Below are 9021 nucleotides of genomic sequence, written 5' to 3'. Positions count from 1 at the left end.
TCGGTCGTCGGTCGTCGTACGTACGACGACGCATTTGTGTGTGTGTGTGTGTGTGTGTGTGTGTGTGTGTGTGTGTGTGTGTGTGTGTGTGTGTGTGTGTGTGTGTGTGTATGTGTGGTGTTGACCTTTCTGCAACGTTGCCCCGTATTCACTGGTTGTCAGCACAGTCTGTCCCGGGCCATCCGTCTCTGCCACCAGTCAGTCCTCCAACCAATCCTCCACCGTCCCATTAACACACACACACACAATCGTATATGTACAGCACACATGTGTTCATGGGTACGCACGCAAACACACTCCATGCATACACACATAAACTCGCATAAACACACATTCTCACACACACAGGCAATCCTCCATTGTCCCATTAGCCCGGGATGAGGTGCTCTGCTCTGCCTTGAGTCTCGACTCAGCCTAGCTAGCCTGGGGGATCATTAAGACCTTGCCACAGACACACACACACACACACACACACACACACACACACACACTTCTACTTGTATTATGCCTCTGTGGACACAGCTGAGACCGGAGCCGTTGTGTTTTCAGGTTGTCAGTCCGTACCTTCGTCTGTCCCTCTCTTGAATGTGACAATTCTGAGAAAAAAAAAAGGGAATATCTTCACATTTTTCACAAAACCATGAATTGGATTCTTAAGAAAAGTTTAACGGATTAGCATTTTGATGGTCAATGGTTAAAGGACGCTGACCTCATGATAACATTTTTTTTGGCCCCAATTCAATAATGAATTTGCTAATTTTCCTAACATTTAAAGTAATGACATCTTGGAGAGACATGGATGTGAACTTCAACCTGACTGGTTTGCGGAGGCGTATAACCATGAGGCAGTCATTTGTATTGATTATTATTCACATTTGCTTTTTTACACAAATATGTGCTCCATTGTTTATTCACATCCCGTTGCATGCTTTTACAATTTTCCTTTCCCTGCTAACAAAGATTTTTGCTTTTGTTTCAACCCACTTGGAGAGCAACGATCTATTACCCTTACTGGCAGATATTGGTGTTTAAAACTTAAGCTATGTAGAGCAGATAAAAACTTCATATTGTGTCTGTGCTCTTTTGTAAAGACTACATCAACTATTATAGGACTACAGAAAATCAGTTATCTTAACTGATCTTGAGCAGATGAAGGCCTGCAACCTATTTTAGACAGATATTTATCAAATAATTAAAAAGCACTCTAAAGTATTATAACTTTGGTGTAATCCCAATCATAGGGCAAGATTCTAGCACCTCTAAAACACTAAAGAAATTCAAAGCATTTTATAACAATTCGATGAAAAGGAAAATTAAATAGATTATTACAGATTTGGCGACTGTTGGATATATACCCTTCAATCACATCATAAATATATTTTGGCTATCACCCATTAAGTGATTTATGAAATAGTTTAAGCACTTCTGGCTTTTATAGAGTTCTCCCTTTTGCACTCAGAACATGTTGCAGTTGTCCAATAAAAACAATCAACTCTGCAGGAGATGATGATATGGATCAATTTCTTAAATCTCTTGACATGAAAATCTATGATTATGTTTTAAAAGATGAAAGATAGATTCAATAAGTGCCTAGATGTGTCTGCTGAAGCTTTTATCTGAGTCTCTTTAAACACCAAGATTTCCAAATATAGTTTATTTATTATCTCATTCACTGCAAGCAATATGTCTTTCATCTTTTCACCAATTAAAAACTGTTCCACTTGTCTTTGTTTATCTACCCAGTTTTATTGATTTCTCTTCGGCTACCATGTATGGCAGTGAATTCATATAACTGCTTCATTTGTACTTATTACTAAAAGGGGCATTAACGTTAAATAATAGATGCCCTACATATGAGCCCTGTGGGATGCCTCGTAATGGTGTTTCATGTAGCAGTTTAACCAATGTTTTTTTCGTTTTGCCTGATAATAGGACTGAATTGGCCTTTTGTTTCCTAAATCAGACATTGTATTGTATTGTGATTTTGTTTTGGGAAAGTGAGATCGATGTGTTATTTTACCGAAGCCAATCATAGTGTATCTGTACCAAAAAGAAAAATGTTCATCCAAACAAAAGATGAAGTGAACATTAGTCATGTAGATCCAAGAGATATGATAATTAGGGTTGTTATTTCGGGCAAACTGTTTGGCTATTCTGGATCCTGCCTTTAATGCTCTGACTGGCTTGGTAATTTTTTCCAACCTCTGAACGAAATGAAAGACATCTTTGAAATTCTGAAAGGATGTGGGCAGCAATTCAGGGGTTTGAAAGCAAGCAGGCGAATAGATATTTCATAATAAAGTCAAAAGATTTCCACAGGGATTAGCAATTCATTTGCTTCCAAGAGACCTAAAATATGCTTTTCTATCTAGCTTTTCTTAAAGAAGGACAGAGGTGAGGTGAATCCAGGTAGGACTTGTATACTCCCCTTAAAAATGTTCAATTTAATGTTAAATTAAATTCCCTTTTGTGCCTTTGAAGTCATAGGCTATGATCAAAGAAAGGGCTGCAAAGCGTACTCCTGCCTTCATGTGAAATCCTTCATGGCCCAAGGGTCTGCAAAATGTATCCACCACCTTTTAATAAAAAAGCACAGCTGTCAATCTGACAATATAGCTTTGTTTACTTCCTGAGGAGCTGGAAATGTTCGAGTTACAAGGTTTTTACCCATCCATGCAGCTGGTGTGTCCTCAAAGAACATGATTTGGCATGTGGATTTTTATTTCCCACTATGCTGAAATACAATCAATAATTGTTATTATAATTATTTTAGCTTTTGAGCTATGGGTAACAAACGAGGTATTGTGAGTCTCCTGGGTATTGCCATTGGAGGATGCTAAATCCTTGTTGTCTTAATTAATGCTCAGTGAAAAGACACAAATTAGCATGGCCCAAAGCCTTTGTGCAGAACACCATCGGGAACACGAAGTTTTCAAGCTTATAATTATGTTGATTGTTGCTTGGTAGTCTGAACAGGGTTTTCTGAGAATACAAGCCAAAACAAACCATTACAACCGTCATCAAGGGAAAAGGCAAACTCATCACTCAATCAGTCACACAAAAATTAGAGGCAAAAAACATTTAAGATAAAATCCTTAAGAACATGAAGGTACGTGGCTTCTCTCAGATAATTTACATTCTGCAACCACCAGCCTGCTGCTTGCAGTTAATATTTTCTTTACACTAAGGGAGTATTTCTCCCATAATCAGTTTTAAACAAACATTTGGGGTTTGTGTATCGAAATATAATGAAAGGAAAACATTTTTAAGCCAAGGGAAATCTGTTTACATCATATAAACACATTAATATTTATTTTATAAACTCATTGATACATATTTTTGTTTGTAAATGCAATTCACCAACATTAGCAATTCATATTGACTTCAGAACGTTTAATCCCTCTATGCCCAGCGAGGCAGAGTTGGTCCAAAATGCTGCAGTCAGACTCCTGATGAGAACTTAAAGGACACAGCAGATGACTACCGTTTTAGCTCGACTTCTGCGGCTCCCACTTGCAGTTCAGGATTGATTTTAAAATGTTATCGATTGAATTTAAGGCACAGTTTGGACCTGTGCCCCGTCAAAGATCCCAAGGCTCTTTTTGCAAAGTCTTCAGTCATTTCAGAGTGCGGCTGAAGACTAATGCTAAACTAATTGTAGATGATATTTTAAACAATGTGAAATTATTCATCTATATTAGGGATGTCCCGATCACCTTTTTTTGATCCCGATCCGATTCCGATCATTTGATTTTGACAATTTGCCGATACCGATTTTTCCCGATCCGATCTTTATGCAATGCATTAAGAGAAAAAAAAGAAAAAAAGCATTCAAGTTGTCCCTTAAGGCTATTTTTTTATTTAAATTGGATATTCTATCCAACATGGATATAGCTTCTTTCTTTCACAGCAGCATTGGATCAGTTCAGTTGTGCAGCATTGGATCAAAACAAAATAAAGCTTATCAGTACTCGTTAGCTTACTGCTACAATTAGACACTGCACCCTGCCCACTCTGTTGCCAGATTTGAGAGAAATAAGCAACCAGGTCTATGACAACAAGCCCCAAAGAAGCAACACATACATGATGTTCTGTAATTTGAAACAAAAACTAAGGCCTCAGGATGACTTTAAGACTTGAACATGGTCATTTTTGTTTTGTAACATTGAATACAACATTTAAAAAAAAGTATTTAAAAAAAGTCCCGATCCCCGATTTTTTTTCTTCCGATCTTTTGAAAATCACGTGATCGGCTCCGATCCCCGATCACGTGATCGGATCGGGACATCTCTAATCTAAATTGTTCTTGAAAGTGTAAGAAGATCCGTCTATCGATGGAGTGCCATGACACATTTGCTGAATCTGTCTGATTTCTTTTCTTTTATTGCCGGTTTCAATGAAGATTTTGATTCTGCAACGGAAATCTATTATTGTAACAACCCTATATATAATAGTCAAACATAATTGACTATTCATGTAACCACACCAGTTTGATATAAAGTGCCATACACCAATAAAACAATATTGTACCAAGCCATGTTGCTCCATAAATTCGGATTTTGTGTTTGTAAAGTATGTACGATAATGGAGGAAAGTCTACTGACAAAATGTTTTGAATGATAGCTTTTTGGGCGATATTGTATACTGTACTAATAATACTACAATCCTAAGAGTCAGGATTCATCTTCTAAGGACTGTGAATATCTGTACAAAATGTCTTGGCAATAAATTAAGTAGTTAAACATATTATTCAGTGTGGTTTCAAGTGATGGTCTGAGCTGCATTGACAACCATAGAGTTAATGGTAAAGACTAGATGCTGTATGTAATGGGACGAAGCCATGCACTTTCTAATCCCCAACCACTAGTCTTATTCAGTCACTTGCTAGCAATTTCCTGATTAAATGTACGTATGTGTATGTAGTAGAACAAACATTTGTATTTTAGTATTTTATTACATATGTTGCATTGTTGGAGGTGCTCGGGTTATAAGAATTTCATTGCCATTCCTCCCTGCACCGCTCTATAGGCCAGTGGACCTCTTTTCTCAAATCACTTGTCGTCTGAAATGCTTTAAACTGCCCCATATACACACAAATACTCTTAAAGACAGTCACTCACACACAAACATACTGAATTATACATAAAATACTGGCATATCTACATGCAATTTAAATAATGGATACATTTACTCATGCAAAATCTGTTTGACATACATGAAACACACATTCTTTCAGTTTTATTCACACACACAGTAGTGAGTGTGTCATCCCTATATTGACTCTTGTGTGACAGCTAATTAAACCCTTCACTAACATCCTCCGCTGCCACACCAGAGACAGACATTAGTCACTCTTATCTTCACACAAATGCAGATTAAAACACACACACACACACACACACACACACACACACACACACACACACACACACTGGTGTGAAACAGCTACTGACTGTCCTCAGAATATACTTAACCTCATTCTATCTGGAAGGCAAAAAANACTCAAACACACACTCATTCATCAATTCTCTCTTCGCACATGTAGACACACACATTCTCTCGTCACTTATTTCTGTGTGTGGCTGATAATAATGAATTATGTTCTTCTGTACACACACACACACACACACACACACACACACACACACACACACACACACACACACTTACACACACACACACACACAGTCATTTATATATGTGTGTGTGTGTGTGTGTGTGTGTGTGTGTGTGTGTGTGTGTGTGTGTGTGTGTGTGTGTGTGTGTGTGTGTGTGTGTGTAATATGCTGATGTCATCATGTGTTCATTTGACAGACCATAAAGACAGATATCTCCCCATTACCTTCCTAATCACATGACCTTTACAAAGTCAATCAAATTTGATTTATTTTTTCCCGAGGCTTTAGGCTGGTGATAATTTCACAAGATGGGAGGTTGTTTTTGTAGTGAATATGTATTTCAGGTCTTAACTGTGTACATTTCATTGATTTATTATAATGTATATGTTATCTTCAACTTATGACAGTCTTGTCGTCTCTTCCAACATCCTGGGTCTTCTGTTGCAGCTTAAAACGACTTCCTACAGTATAAAATGTTATGCCTTGATTTGACTTTCGATCATAAAAGGTATTGGCACTGAGTATAGTGGAAGATAATTGGCAGTGGATGCAGTATAAAGACTTAGATTAAAAAAAAACGTTGTCCCCTCAGTAGTCCCGTCCTTTCCTCTGTGACCCTGTTTAAGGTCAGCGCTCGTTGGCATGTATTAGCTCTAGAATTGCCACAGTTCTCAAAGTAACGTTAGAGCGATCAAAGGAACCATAAGTGATTCAATGAGCCATTCGCAGTTTCGCTGTACCGGGCGTGTGTACTTAGTCTTGCATAGCTTAATCTTTGAGACAAGCATATGCTAGTGGCAGGACCAACCAGGTGTTTACAGATTTGTGTTCTTTCTTTTTTGGCCATCCATTCTTAATGGTATTTCTGGTGTGATGAAAAAACGTACATTTATGACTTTCTTTCTCTACATCCTTTAACCGTCAGGTTTTTATTCACTCCAGGGAATGCAGGACTTTTTTTTCACCTCATTCGCAGATGCTCTTCTGTTAATAAAGATATTTTTAAGAAAGGTTAACGTTAAAGGTAATCCATTAGGATAACCAACTAGATTTGCCACAAACAGTGCTTTACTTTTACTCTTAGGGTATGGGTTCAATTATTTTTAATTATTTGTATTTGTTATAAAGATGTTGTTTGTGAAATGACGTTCTGGGTTTCTTTTCAGATTAAAAGCCTTCATAGAAAGTTGTTTTCCTCCTGGGGATGCACTCTGAAGTTCAAAATCAACTTCTGCAGACTCACTATAATAATGATTTGAAATGTCAGCTTGCAGATGTTTTCTTTGTCGCTTAGGATTTCCAAGTAAAACCTTGAAGCCTCTAGTTCCTTTAGATGTATTTGTCTCTGCACTAAACCTTTTTCTTAATTATTCAAGTGTTTTCAGGGAAATCTCACATATATGGAGAGTTATTTTGGTTTCTCATATCACTTTTATATGGTGGAACTTGAGAGGCTTTCCCAATCTGAAGTGGAGATCCCAGTTCAAATGTTGAAGCACTTTGCCTTAGTACTCCATTTCAAAGAAGTTTTCTAGTAAAACTAAACTTTAAGCTATATATATTCAGCAGTTAAGCCCTTGGAGCTTACAATGCTCTCATATGGCAGAAACACATTGACATTGAGAAAGATTTCTGTTTCCTAAAATAATCCTTTAAAAGTAATGGATTTCAGTGTTTGAATCCTTAATTTTGTTCTGCGATATATAGATTTGTGTCTAATATCAAGACAGTCTGACAAGTAATACAAAATCCCTGCTTGAAATACAGCACACTGCGTATTGGAGGGTGAGGTTTATTTAAGGATGAGTCATGTGTCTGAGAGTCCAAACCCTTTTATGTGAGGCTGTACTCAGCCACAGCGCTTCATTGGGGGAAATGCTAAAATCATGCTAACGTAGTAACAATGCTACATGCTGTGTGTTAACTGTTTAGTTTTAGCATGCTTACATTTACATATTCACATGGATTACAGCTGAATGTTATTTGGTTTGCGGGTATTTAGTCATAAACCAATAAACTGGACAAATTGAAATGATGATGGCGCTCGATAACAATGTAAGTTAATATTTTTCACCCTAAAGAAACATAAATAATTGAAATCCATCCTCACTCATCCATCTTAAATTCACATGCTTGGCTATTGATGGCCCTTAAGGTAAAGGTATACCAAATAAGGATTCATCTTCTGGGGAGCGTAACTTTTTTTTGAGCCACTTGATGTTGTGAAATGTTAATGTTTCATTTCATGGCAATCAAGACTACTGTCGTTGAGATAAGAGTCAATGACAACCGACTGCTGGCAGTAAAGTCTCAGGATCACCAAGGTCCCATGATGAATCCTCAGGAAAACATTATGTGTTTTTAGAGTTCACGGCAATCCATCTAATATATGTTGAGATATTTCAGTCTATAAAAGTGTTGGATGGACAGGCTTAATGACCAACATTGTAATCCTTATAACCTTATCCTCTAGCTTGAAACGTCACAGAAGTAAGGTACCATGTGTATAAAACGTGAGATAAATTATGAGCCTTTCTAAGCGATATAAGGATTTATTTCAGACAGATTCTGGAGATAATGTGGTTTCTGCCTGAAGGAAGATTATTAACAGCGCGGCTAATTCATGTTGTGCCTGGGAATCCATGTAGCAAATTAAAAAGGACATCTCATATCAAACACAACACCCTCTAATCTTGGTTGAGAAGTTGTGAATTAATTAACCAAACTTTTACTGATTCATAAACTAAAGCTACTTAAAACATCAAAAGAAGCAGCAAACAGGATCAGTGAAACGTGACTTATTTACCTGCACACCTGCATCACTTTTGGTATATACTTGAATCCTTAAATACATTTTGAAAACAGATTATTCTAGGTCGGAAGTTGCATTGATCTAAAAGAAGATGTGTGCTTGTGACTGTAGTCCCTCTCCCCACTGTGTGCTGTTGGAGTAACACCCCCCTCCTGGTGGTGCCCCAGCACTAAAGCACTTAACCCCGCCTGCTCCAGCTGAGCCGCACTGAGGCCATATTGAGCAACTCCCTGAAGTCACTTTGTGTATTTGAATGAGGGTAAAATGGGTGGTATTTAAAAAAATAAAAAAATAAAAAAAATTAAAAAAAAAGGGTTCCCATGTGGTCTGTGGCTAAATAAAGTTAGAGGAAATGGGAGATGAGACTTTTCTTTGTTTTAAACTCTTTGCATAAATTCAAGATGTTGGCATGAAGCCACCTGTGCTCTATCTGTATGTGCTAACTCTAGAAAATATATTAGTACTCGTATCTGCATTTGGACTTTTAAAGTTAACCATTTTTTTTGTTTTTTTTAACTGCCATTACTCCTCATAAGTTTACGAGTTAAGATATTGAATACATATACAGAGTAACGTCATATTGTAATATTT

This window comes from Notothenia coriiceps, unplaced genomic scaffold (assembly GCF_000735185.1).
Source record: "Notothenia coriiceps isolate Sejong01 unplaced genomic scaffold, NC01 NC01_scaffold00022018, whole genome shotgun sequence".
NCBI classification, from domain to species: domain Eukaryota; kingdom Metazoa; phylum Chordata; class Actinopteri; order Perciformes; family Nototheniidae; genus Notothenia; species Notothenia coriiceps.
The sequence above is the reverse complement of the archived record's forward strand: the minus strand, read 5'-3'. Positions refer to the sequence as shown.